Source organism: Phascolarctos cinereus, unplaced genomic scaffold, assembly GCF_003287225.1.
Source record: "Phascolarctos cinereus isolate Bilbo 61053 unplaced genomic scaffold, phaCin_HiC Scaffold_9;HRSCAF=440, whole genome shotgun sequence".
NCBI classification, from domain to species: domain Eukaryota; kingdom Metazoa; phylum Chordata; class Mammalia; order Diprotodontia; family Phascolarctidae; genus Phascolarctos; species Phascolarctos cinereus.
In genome coordinates, this window is record NW_027556402.1 from 57,634,200 (window position 1) to 57,646,766 (window position 12,567).

Sequence of the window (12,567 nt, forward strand, 5' to 3'; positions counted from 1 at the left end):
TGAGATTTGGGTCTATGCCTAGTTTCTGCCATACTCTTTTCCAGTTTTCCCAGCAGTTTTTTTCAAAGAGTGGGTTCTTATCCCAGAAGCTGGGGTCTTTGGGTTTATCAAATAATAGATTACTATAGTCATTGACTACTGTGTCTTGCATATTTAACCTATTCCACTGATCCACCTCCCTATTTCTTAGCCAGTACCAAGCAGTTTTGATGATTGCTGCTTTATAATACAATTTAAGATCTGGAATTGCTAGGCCACCTTCCCCTGCATTTCTTTTCATTAGTTCCTTTGATATTCTGGACCTTTTGTTTTTCCAAATGAATCTTGTTATTATTTTTTCTAACTCTATAAAATAATTTTTGGTAGTTTGATTGGTATGGCACTGAATAAGTAAATTAGCTTAGGTAGGATTGTCATTTTTATTATATTAGCTCGGCCTACCCATGAGCAACTGATGTTTTTCCAATTATTTAGATCTGATTTTATTTGTGTGAAAAGTGTTTTGTAATTGTGTTCATAGAGTTCCTGGGTTTGTTTCAGGAGGTAGACTCCTAAATATTTTATAATGTCTACAGTAAGTTTAAATGGGATTTCTCTTTCTATCTCTTGCTGTTGGGCTTTGTTGGTAATATATAGAAATGCTGATGATTTATGTGGGTTTATTTTATAGCCTGCAACTTTGCTAAAGTTGTTTATTATTTCAAGTAGTTTTTTACTTGATTCTCTAGGATTCTCTAAGTATATCATCATGTCATCTGCAAAGAGTGATAGCTTTGTTTCTTCTTTGCCTATTCTAATGCCTTCAATTTCTTTTTCTTCTCTTATTGCTAAAGCTAAGGTTTCCAGTACAATATTGAATAACAGTGGTGATAATGGACATCCTTGTTTCACCCCGATCTTATTGGAAATGCTTCTAGCCTGTCCCCATTACATATAATGCTTGCTGAAGGTTTTAGATATATGCTATTTATTATTTTAAGGAAGACTCCATTTATACCTATGCTTTCTAGTGTTTTTAATAGGAATGGGTGTTGTATTTTATCAAAAGCTTTTTCTGCATCTATTGAGATGATCATGTGGTTTCTGTTGGTTTTGTTGATATGCTCAATGATGCTGATAGTTTTCCTAATATTGAACCAACCCTGCATTCCTGGTATAAATCCTACCTGGTCATAGTGTATTATTCTTGTGATAAGTTGCTGCAATCTACTTGCTAGTATTTTGTTTAAAATTTTTTATTATATTCATTAGAGAAATTGGTCTATAATTTTCTTTCTCTATTTTGACTCTTCCTGGTTTAGGTATCAACACCATATTTGTATCATAAAAAGAATTTGGTAAGACTCCTTCTTCACCTATTTTCCCAAATAGTCTATATAGTATTGGAATTAATTGTTCTTTAAATGTTTGATAGAATTCACATGTAAATCCATCTGGCCCTGGAGATTTTTTCCTAGGGAGTTCATCAATGGCTTGTTCAATTTTTTTTCTGAGATGGGGTTATTTAAGTATTTTACTTCCTCTTCGTTAATCTGGGCAATTTATATTTTTGTAAATATGTATCCATTTCACTAAGATTGTCAAATTTTTTAGCATATAGTTGGGCAAAATAATTCCTAATTATTATTTTAATTTCCTCTTCCTTGGTGGTAGCTTCACCCTTTTCATTCTTGATACTAGTAATTTGGTTTTCTTCTTTCTTTTTTTAATTAAATTAACCAAAGGTTTATCTATTTTATTGTTTTTCTTTTCATAAAACCAGCTTTTAGTTTTATTAGTTCAATAATTTTCTTAATTTCACTTTTATTAATTTTTCCTTTGGTTTTCTATATTTCTAATTTGGTGTTTAGTTGAGGATTTTTAATTTGTTCTTTTTCTAGTTTTTTTAGTTGTATGCCCAATTCATTAATCTCCTCTTTTTCTATTTTATTTATGTAAGCATTTAGAGATATAAAACTTCCCCTAAGAACTGCTTTCGCTGCATCCCATAGGTTTTGGTATGTTGTCTCATTATTGTCATTCTCTTGAATGAAATTATTGATTGTTTCTATGATTTGTTGTTTGACCCAATCATTTTTTAGGATTAGATTATTTAGTTTCCAATTATTTTTTAGTCTATCTTTCCATGGCCCTTTATTACATATAATTTTTATTGCATGATCTGAAAAGGATGCATTTAATATTTCTGCCTTTCTGCATTGGATTGTGAGGTTTTTATGCCCTAGTACATGGTCAATTTTTGTGTATGTGCCATGTACTGCTGAGAAAAAAGTATATTCCTTTCTATCCCCATTCAGTTTTCTCCAGAGGTCTATCATACCTAACTTTTCTAATGTTCTATTCACCTCCTTAACTTCTTTCTTGTTTATTTTGTGGTTAGACTTATCTAGTGCAAGAGGGGAGGTTCAGGTCCCCCACTAGTATAGTTTTGCTGTCTATTTCTTCCTGTAACTCCCTGAACTTCTCCTGTAAGAATTTGGATGCTATACCATTTGGTGCATGTGTGTTTAGTAATGATATTACTTCATTGTCTATGGTGCCTTTTAGCAAGATGTAGTTTCCTTCCTTATCTCTTTTGATTAGATCTATTTTTGCTTTTGCTTTGTCTGAGATCAGGATTGCTACCCCTGCTTTTTTTACTTCAGCTGAGCATAATATATTCTGCTCCAGCCTTTTACCTTTACCCTGTATGTGTCACTCTTTTTCAAATGTGTTTCCTGTAAACAACATATTGTAGGATTATGGTTTTTAATCCATTCTGCAATCCTTTCCGTTTTATGGGAGAGTTCATCCCATTCACATTCACAGTTATGATTACTATCTGTGTCTTTTTCTCCATCCTTTCCCCCATTTATGCTTTTCTTTCTCCTTTTTCCTTTCCCCTTCACTAGTGTTTTGCTTTTGACCCTGCCTCCTTCAGTCCCTCCTTTTATTATCCCTTTCCCTTTTCTTCCCCTTTAGTCTTACTGCTTCTTCCCTCCCTTCTTTCCCCCCTCCCTTTTCTTTCCCCTTTTCCCTCCTACTGCCTATAGGGCAAGTTAGATTTCTATACCTAACTGATTATGTTATGCCCTTCTTGAGCCAAATCTGATGAGAGTAAGGTTCAAACAATGCTCCCCCCCCTTCTTTCCCTCTGCTGTAATAGGATTTTGTGTCTTTTCCTGTAATGTAATTTACCCTTGTCTGCCTCCTCCTTTCTCAGTACATTTTCTAAGATCAGATTGATCCACTTATTTGGATCCATTTAACCCACTTGATTAGTTTTTTTTTATCATTACATCAAAGTCAACTAATATCCACCCTCTTTATGTATACTCCTTTAACGAGGTGTAATAACAATACAGTTCTCAAGGGTTGCAAGTGTCATATTCCCTTGTAGGGGTTTAAACAGCCCCCCCCTTATTAACAACATATTGTATCTTTCTGTCCCATTTACCTTTTTAAGTCCTTCTTGAGTCCTGTACTTGAAGATCAAATTTTTTGTTGAGCTCTGGTCTTTTTATCAGGAAAGTTTGGAAGTCTCCTATTTCATTGAATATCCACCTCCTCCCTTGAAAAATGATGCTCATTTTTGCTGGGTAATTGATCCTTGGCTGCATTCCAAGCTCCTTTGCCTTATGGAATATCATGTTCCATGCCCTGCGTCTTTTAATGTAGAAGCTGCAAGGTCCTTGTAATCCTGACTGTGGTTCCATGATATTTAAATTGTTTCTTTCTGGCTGCTTGCAGCACCTTCTCTTTCATCTGGTAATTTTGGAATTTTGCTATTATATTCTTGGTGTTGGCAATTTGGGATCTCTTTCAGGTGGTAATCAGTGGATTCTTTCTATGGTTATTTTCCCTTCTGGTTCTAGGACTTCGGGCAGTTTTCCTTTATGATTTCCTGAAAGATACTGTCCAGGCTCTTTTTTTCATCATGATTTTCAGGTAGTCCAATAATTTTTAAATTGTCTCTCCTGAGTCAATTTTCCAGGTCGGTTGTTTTACTGATGAGGTATTTTACATTTTCATCTATTTTTTCATTTTTTTGTTTCTGTTTGACTGATTCTTGCTCTCTCATAGAGACATTAGTTTCCATTTGTCCAATTCTAGTTTTTAACAGATTGTTTTCTTCTGTTAGTTTTTGTACTTCCTTCTTCAAACTGGCCAATTGTGTTTTTTAGGGACTTGTTTTCTTCAGTGTACTCTTCTGTTAGTTTTTGTCCTTCCTTCTTCAATTGGCCAATTGTGTTTTTTAGGGACTTGTTTTCTTCAGTGTATTTTTTTTCCAATTGGCCAATTGTATTTTTGAAGGACTCTTCTACCTCTCTCATTTGACTATTAAAATCCTTCTTGAGCTCTTCTAAGGGCTTTTTGGGCTTCAGACCAGTTCATATTCCCTTTTGGCTTTGTATATGTTGACAGTGTTGTCCTCTTCAGAATTTCTGTCTTGATCTTCACCCTTCTCATAATATGAATCTATGGTACTTTTCTTTTCACTCATGGCTTTTCTTTATTCCCTGGTCTGTAAAGATATTGAGCTTTCCTGCTGGGGAACAGAGGGCACTGACCTAAGCTTCTTGTGTTGGGAGTCTAGGTCTTGGTCACTGGCTTTGTGTGCTGGGGCCTCTTATGTTGGCAGTTGGAGACTGTAGGTTTCTGACAGCTTACCTAGTGTTGGGCTGGAATCAGCAAGTCTGGAACTTTCAGGCAATTCTAGGTTGCCTGCTTTTCCTTTCCTTTAGCTTTCTTCAGGTCCTTTTATTTGGGTGCTGCAGGGTATTTATCTGCCTGGGGCCCCCCTCTAGTGTTGTCTTCCTCCTTTCTGCTAATGTAATGGCAGATTCCTTTGTGGTAGAGTGCCAAGGCACTTGATGGTTTTGTGAGCTGGTTTCCACTGGTTCCCCCCACCATCACTGAGGCATTTGAAGGTCCAGGTATTGGTGTTTGCCTGTTCTACCATGTGGGCTTCTGGATTTCTTCACAATTGGAGGCTGCAGGGTTCCAACAGCTCAGCTGGTGTTGGGCTGGAACCAGCAAGGCTAGGGATTTAGGAAGCCTTTAGGTTGCTTTCTTCACCTCCTTTCAGATGAATGCTGCAGGGTACTTGTCAGCCTGGGGCCCATTGTAGTTCTGCCTCCCTTATTTTTGCTGAGGCACTGGGAGACCCTTTTGCTTGGCTGCTGCACTGCTGCTCCCCGTCTTTCTTCTAGTTCAGCTGTTCCAGAGGTTTTTTTCTGTGGTGATATTTTCTGGGTTTTCAGAGGTTGATAGGGGAGAGTAAGAGCATCTGCCTTTTCACTCCACCATTTTAACTTCCTGAAGCAGAAGACCTTCACTCTTCTGATAATCCAATCCTGGGTCAGTAGTGGGAAGAGCAGCTATTTCTGTGGTATTTTATGGTCATTGCTAACCAAGTTGTCTTCAAGTGTTTGAGCTTTTTCCCAAAAGGAAATATGGAGAGAAGAAGATATGCAAATCAACAAGAAAGCTCGCATTATAGTGACACATCCCTAAAGCCCTCAATAAACGTAGTTGGATCTTCTGAGTATTGCCCCAGTTTCTCTTTGACCTGAATGAGGCTGAAATGCAGAATGGAACATGCACCCTAGTTGTCCCATTAGGCTAGACTGGAACTTGCCTTAATGGAAAAAGCCCTGAAAGCACTGTGGAAACTGGAGCTATGGAGGAAGGGAGATAGGAAGTCCAGTTCTTGTGATTGAGGGACTGGGGAATGCCACTGAAATGGACTGGACTCTACTGCAAAGCCAGGGAATCCAGCTGGCAAATGTAAAAATCAGCTGTAAATGAGGAGGGGAGGGATTAGGGGAGGAGATATCACCTAGACTGGGACCTGGGTAGTCCTTGCCTCAGGGAAAGGGCCCAGAGAGGAGGTGCCGAGGCAAGGCGGTTGTCCAAAACCTGAGTAGGGGTTGCCTCTAGAACAGTGGCCTTCCAGTCTTGGCTGGTGAAGAGCTTGGTATTATGCTGTTTTTCCTGGTGCAGGGAACCATATGATGAACTGTAGAGGTTTAGGAGTCCTGGGATAGCAAGATCATGATACACAGGTCCTGCCCAAAAGAATTCTACCCAAACCTTCTTTCAGCCAAAGATAAGGTTTATTACAGCATCCTCCATATTAGCAAGACTCTTAAGGAATCTGAGCATTATTGAGCTATTGCCTAGATTGTAAGAATCTAAGCCAGAGTTGTTTTGATTTGCATTTTTCTGATAAAAATATTTATTTAGAGCACTTATTCACCTTCTTAGAGATAGCTTTTCTTCATCTGAAAATTGCTTATTCATATTCATTGACTATTTATCAATGGCTTACATTTCTATAAATTACCTCAGTTCTCTATTTATTTGATAAATGTGGCCTTTATCACACACACTTTTTGTAAATATTGTTTTCCAGCTTTCTGCTTATCTTAGTTGCTTAATTTCTTTTGTGCAAAAGCTGTTTGATTTAACTTAATCAAATTATCTGTTTTACATTTTTAATGCTGTCTCTTATACAGTCATGAATTCTTCCCTTCTCCATTGATCTCACAGGTAGACTATTTCCTGCTTTTCTAATTTGTTTATGGAGCACCCTTTATGTCTAAATCATATGTCCTAATCTGTGTCCTATTGTTTACCAGTTTTCCTAGCAGTTTTGCATAATAGTGTTTTTTTTTTGTCTGAAAAGCTGGGGTCTTTGGGTTTTATCAAACACTAGGTTACTATGATCAGGGGACAATTGAGGTGCCCACTAACATAGTTTTGCTTTCTATGTCTTCCTGTAACTCACTTCCCATAGCCTTTAATAGTTTGGATGTTATACCACTTGGTGAATATATGTTTAAAATTGATATTGCTTTATTGTCTATGGTACCTTTTAGTAAGGTTTAGTTTCTTTTGTTATATCTTTTAATTTGGTCTATTTTTGCTTTTGCTTTGTCTAAGATCAGGATTGCTATCCCACCTTTTTTTTTTAATAAGCTGAACCATAATAGATTCTACCCTAGCCTCTTACCTTTACTCTGTTTTGTGTCTCTCTGCTTCTAGTGTGTTTCTTCTAAACAACATAATGTAGGACTGTGGTTTTTGATTCACTCTGCTATCTGCTTTATTTTATGGGAGAGTGAAGCCCATTCATATTTACACTTAAGTTTATTAACTGTGCATCTTCCTGAATTGTATTTTCCTCCTATTCTCTCTCCTTTCACCCTTGCCCTCCTCTACGGTGTTTTGCTTCTCTCTACCACCCTCTTTTCTGTCAGTCCACCCTTTTTAATTTGTCTTCTCCCCTCCTACACTCCTGTTAGGTTAGATAGATTTCTATAGTTAGCTGATTGTGTTTATTATTCCCTCTTTAAGCCAATGCTGTTGTGAATAAGGTTCCAGCTATGAACATTGCCCACCTTCCCAGCTTTCCCTCCACTGCAATAGGTTTTTTGAACATTTTTGTGTGAAATAATTTGCTTCATTTTACCTCTCCCTTTCTTCTGCACCCAGTACTCCTCTTTCTTCTCCCCTAATTATTTTTCTCATTCCTTTAAATTCACCTTATACCCATACCCTCAGTATTTGTATGCTCCTTTTAGCTGTACTATAAGTGGTACAATTTTAAAGAATTATAAGTATCATCTTCCCATATAGGGATGTAAACAATTTAGCTTCATTGAATTCTTAATATTTTCATTTCCCTTTTTTCCCTTTTTAGATTTCTCTTGTGCTTTGATATTGGAGATTTTTTTTAATTCAATTCTGGTATTGTACTTATGAAAGCTTGAAATCCTTCTATTTCATTGAATCACCATTTCCCCCTTGATATCTTATGCCTGTGATTCTTTGTTGTAGTCCTAACTCTTTGCCTACCTCTTACGTCCTTTGAGGTTGTATCTACCAAGTCTTCTGTTATCCTGATTGTTGCTCCTTGGTTTTTGAATTTTTTCTATCTGGCCACTAACACTATTTTTTTCTTGACTTGATAGTTCTGAAATTTGGCTATTATGTGATTTTGGGTTTTTATTTTGGGATCTCTTTCTTGAGGTGATTGATGGACTCTTTCAATGCCTATTTTGCCCTCTGGTTCCAGGCTATCAGGGCAGTTTTCCTTGATAATTTCTTGAAAGATGTTGTTCAGGTTCTCCTTTTGATTATGGCTTTCAAGTGGTCCAAAAATTCTGACATTGTCTTTTCTAGATCTATTTCAAGGTCAGTTTTTTTAAACTTTTATTTCATTCTTTTAAATTTATTTGATTGATTCTTGAGGCCTCATAAAGTCATTAGGTGTCACTTGCCCAATTCTAACTTCAAAGGAGTCGTTTCCATCAGCTTTTGTACCTTCTTCTAATTTTAGTGAATTGTAGCTCTTAAGGAGTTGTTTTCTTTTCTTCCTTGTTTTTGTTTAGTCATATCAATTTATTCAATAAGAAATTTTTCAAAACAATTTCAGAGATTAGTGGCTCAAAAAATTATCTTCTCCTACATACAAAAATACAGATTTTACTATGAAATGATCAATACAAGGACCATGAAAACTTGTGAAGTTTGGCATTTTTGAATGTCAAAAAGAAGAGAGTAAAAATGTGGGTAGGGGGAGCAAGAAAAATCAATGAACATAATACTTCACTTGAAATCAGGAAATTTAAAAAAAAGCCATTCCCTTTAAATATATATATATATATATATATACACATTTGTGTGTGTGTGTGTGTGTGTGTGTGTATATAACAAGCAAAGCACATCATTTTTATTTTAGAATGTCACAACCTTAAAACAATCAGAATTAAAAGTAAATTTCAATTCACTTTTTGTAATACCTTTGCGAAATTATAATCCTTTAACTTCAGCTGTAAGATAAGACCAGAAAAAAATACAACCTGCAAAAGGTTACACTCAGAAAATCAATTTTATAAAATGAATATTGTCTTGAAAATGCAGGATGTTTTTACCTTTAAACTGTTCAGAGACAGAATCAAATAAGTATATTACTTACAGAAAATAGAAACTACATCAAAGTTAATTTTGATCTAGTTACTAGTATTTCGAGAGGGGAAAAAAAATCACTGGCTTAACCCTGGGTAAGTAGCTGTTGGAAAACTATGATAATTAGTTCACCACTTGACTTGACACTTAACCTACTGTAAAACATCTCCAGATAACTTTGCCCCTTCCCCTCCTCACTCCCATACAAAAGAAAATAAATAAGACTTGAATTAAAAAAAAAACTTTATTTTTTCTAAAATATATTTGCGATGTTTCTCAAAATAACATTAGCATTGTTTTGCATTGGCAAAAAAGTCTCTAAGACTTTTTTTTCATTGGCCAGACATTTTAATGACCCCACAGAGAAGAGGAAAAAAGGATTATCCAGCAATTCATTTTGTGTCTCTTTGGGAGACACAAAATCAACCAAGCAATTTATTTTTCCTGGAAACTTAAAGTCATGAAACCCTTCCATGGCATAAATAGACCAATCTAAAAACATGAGTTTGACTTCAGATATTATGTTAGAAGCTCTAACTCGTGGGCTATACTTTTCTCATTGGGTGCAGATAGCACTGTAAAGTAGAAAGTGTGATGAGCTGGGAGTAACAAGGCTATGTACTTATTTCAGTTCTGCTACAAACTTGCTAAATGACCTTAGGCAAGTCACTTCATGAAATCGTGAGTTTGGAAGAAGCCCTAGAGGTCATCTAAGTGAATTCTTCCCTGAGTCAGAAATCTTCTACACTGAAAAACTTACAGTGTTCATTTGACATTCCCCCTCCCCAGTCCAGCATTGATAGGGAATTCACTACCAAGTGATACAGGGTTTGTTTCTTCCATTAATCTCATAAAACAGCTATCTAGGATTTGGTTTCCCCTCAAATGAGAGAGTTAGACTAGATGGCTCTAAACTTCTCCCTAAAATATACCATTTTATGAGTCTATGAATTTAAGTAAGCAGTACAGATGAAGATGGCCAGATTTGACTATGAGAAATAGTAGTTCACACAATACTACTTCCTACCACGACTTGCTTAGGTGAGAACAATAATCACCAAGAAGATATAGATATTGGTGACTGACTAGATTTTTTTTTCTAATGTGAAATCTACTTTTGTCTTTTTGTAAACAGACATTAGGAAGAAAAGCTTGCTTTGTGGATTTCAAATAACAGTTCAAAAAGAAATGGAATTGAATTGATAATCAATTATTTCATATCAAAATTATCTTATACTCAGTCTTGCTCTAACAAAATGAGGAAAGGTAAATGAGAGGAAGCAGGGTAAAGAGTCAGTCCTTCTGAATCAATGGAGGGGGAAAAAGATGAGCAATGATGCTAACTAGTTCACAAAAGGAAAACTGGTTAAATATTACAATTGGCAAAGTAGTTGTTTTCTTCAGTGCATTTTTGTATCTCCTTTTTCATTTGACCAATTCTGCTTCTTAAGCACTTATTTTCTTTTTCCCAAGTGTTGACTCTTTTCACAATTTTCTTGCATCACTCATTTCTTCTCCCAATTTTTCTTCTGTTTCTATTATCTGATTTTTAAATTCCTTTCTCATCTCTTCAATGGGTTCTTTCTGGGTTTGAGACCACTTCCCATTTTTATTTGGGGCTTTGCCCATAGGTGTTTTGACACTGTTGTCTTCATCTGAGTTTGTGTCTTTATCTTCACTGTCACCATAATAATTTTCTATGGTCAGATTCTTTTTTTTTCATTGTTTTTTGCTCATCTTCTTTTATCCTCTTTTCTTTCTTTTAAATTTGAGTGCCACTCCTGGGGTGGAAAGGGCACTGTTTAAGGCTTCTTGCACAAGAAACTGCAGGCTCTGGTTATTTACCTGGTGCTGAGCCGTAGTCCTAGAACTGGTGTCTGGCATATGCTGAGGCCACTGTAATTTTTCTGTGTTTCTTGGGGTTACAGTGAAGCATGTTGCTGGAGGCTGCCTGTTTGCCTGGGGCTATATTGAAGCATTTGGCTGTTCTCAGTTCTGGAGTGTGTGCATTCTCCTGGCTATGTTGAAGCACATGGGGGATCCTGGCATTGGCAGTTGACTGCTCCACTGCACTGGGACTTAGGATGTACATTTGGTTTGCTTCTTGCTTGCTGTGATGCTTCCTATCTTGGACTGTGCTCTCTTTTATCTAAGGGAGACATATCTTTCCTGCTGACTTTCTACATTTTGGGGGGGCTCAAACGTTCTTTTATCCCATCTTTCACTAGTTTTGTGTTCCAGGATTGATTTGGGACAGTATTTTATGTTTGTTTAAAGGTGAATATGGGAGACTTACGGAGATTTACTGCTTACTCCACCATCCTGACACCTGGAAGTCCTGTCTTTCTTTTTAAAAATTTTTGTGTCCAGTTTTTTTAAATTTTTTTTTCCCAATTACATGTAAAGATCGTTTTCATCATTCACTTTTATAAGATTTTGAGTTTAATTTTTTTCTCCCACCCTCTCTGCTTCCTCCCATTTCTTCTCCCCAAGAAAGCAAGCAATCTGATATAGACTATGCATGTACAATCATGGTAAACATATTTCCACATTAGTCATGTTTTGAAAGAAGAATGGAACAAAAAGGGAAAACCACAATGAAAAAAAATGAAGAGAAAAAAGTATGTTCTGATCTGCATTGAGAGTCCATAGTTCTTGTTCTACATGTGGATATATCAATAAGAGAAGAAAAATGAATTAAAATAGTAAGTGAAGAAATAAAACTATCACACTTTCCAGATGACATAATGGCATATTTGCATAATCCTGGAGAATCAATTAAAAGTAGTTGAAATAAGTAATAATTTCATCAAAGTATCATAATATAAAGTCAAGTCACAATTTTAGCATATCTATACATTAAAACAAAGTCCAGCAGCAAGAGAAATTCCATTAAAATAAATGTAAACAATTTAAAATACTTGGGAGTTATCAGTCAAAACCAATTCAGGAACTATATGAATACAGTTACAAAACACTTTTCACACAAATGAAATCAAATTTAAACAATTAGAGAAATGTTAATTCCTTATAGAGAAACCAAGCAACTAAAATAAAAAATATAAATTCTACTTAAAGAAATTTATTTGATGTAATATCAATCAAACAATGAAAAAATTTACACAGAGCTACAAAAATAATTTAAAAATTATTCTTGTAGAGCAAAATATCAACAATGTCATAGAAATCAATGAAAAAAAGTGAAAGAAGGTAACTTAGCACTAGATCTCAAACTCTTACAAAATGCTAATCATCACAACAATCTGGTAGTACATAAGAAATAAAGTGTTGGATCAGTGGATCAGTTAGGTGCACAATATATTCTAGTAAATGACTATAGTATTCTCTATTTGATAAACACAAAGATCCAACTTTTGGGGAAAAATCATTATTTCATAAAAAAAATACTGCTAGAAAAAATAAAACGCAGTTTGTCAGAAACTAGGTATGGATGGAAATCTTACACTGTATAGTAAATTAAAGTCATAATGGGCACATGATTTAGAAATAAAGAATATCAGTAGCAAATCATGGGAATATGGAATAATTTACTCAACAGATCTATGGATAAGGGAAGGGTTTATGACCAAACAAGAGATAAAGAACATTACT